Source organism: Penaeus monodon, chromosome 20, assembly GCF_015228065.2.
Source record: "Penaeus monodon isolate SGIC_2016 chromosome 20, NSTDA_Pmon_1, whole genome shotgun sequence".
In the NCBI taxonomy this organism is placed as follows: domain Eukaryota; kingdom Metazoa; phylum Arthropoda; class Malacostraca; order Decapoda; family Penaeidae; genus Penaeus; species Penaeus monodon.
The window spans coordinates 44,389,739-44,390,118 of NC_051405.1; the positions used below are offsets into that span (position 1 = coordinate 44,389,739).

Genomic DNA, 380 nt, shown 5'->3' on the forward strand with positions numbered 1-380 from the left:
AACGCAGGTTCATGTTACTAAAGCATTTATTTGTTGTTGTTGAAGTGAACCTACAACCTGAGCTCTCATAGTCAGCGATTATGATTATCATCCCAGTAGTAAAAACTATCAACACGACAATTATATTTATATAGTTACGTTCGAGGCAAATGTTGAGATTAATATTAGTACTGGTAACATTTCATTAAAAAAGTGTTGATATTGGATATTCTGATGTTGAAGACAGAAGTGATTTAAGAAACAGACTTAAAAAGTGAAGCATACAAAATTTAGAGGTAAATTCTCTTAATGACAAGACATTTTTAGTGATGGAACAAACTTCTGTTCTTAACAAATGTGCTAAATGGCTTTGTAGTGCTTTTGGTTCGATTAGGAAATAC

At 31.6% G+C, this 380-nt stretch overlaps 1 protein-coding gene across 1 annotated transcript in view; it reads left to right on the forward strand.

Moving 5' to 3' along the window:
- LOC119585863 overlaps nucleotides 1-374 on the forward strand; it is a gene marked incomplete at its 5' end in the record, with an annotated part of 972 nt that extends 598 nt beyond the window's left edge. The window contains 1 exon segment of the mRNA XM_037934595.1: nucleotides 1-374.
- Nucleotides 375-380: the final 6 nt, after the last annotated feature.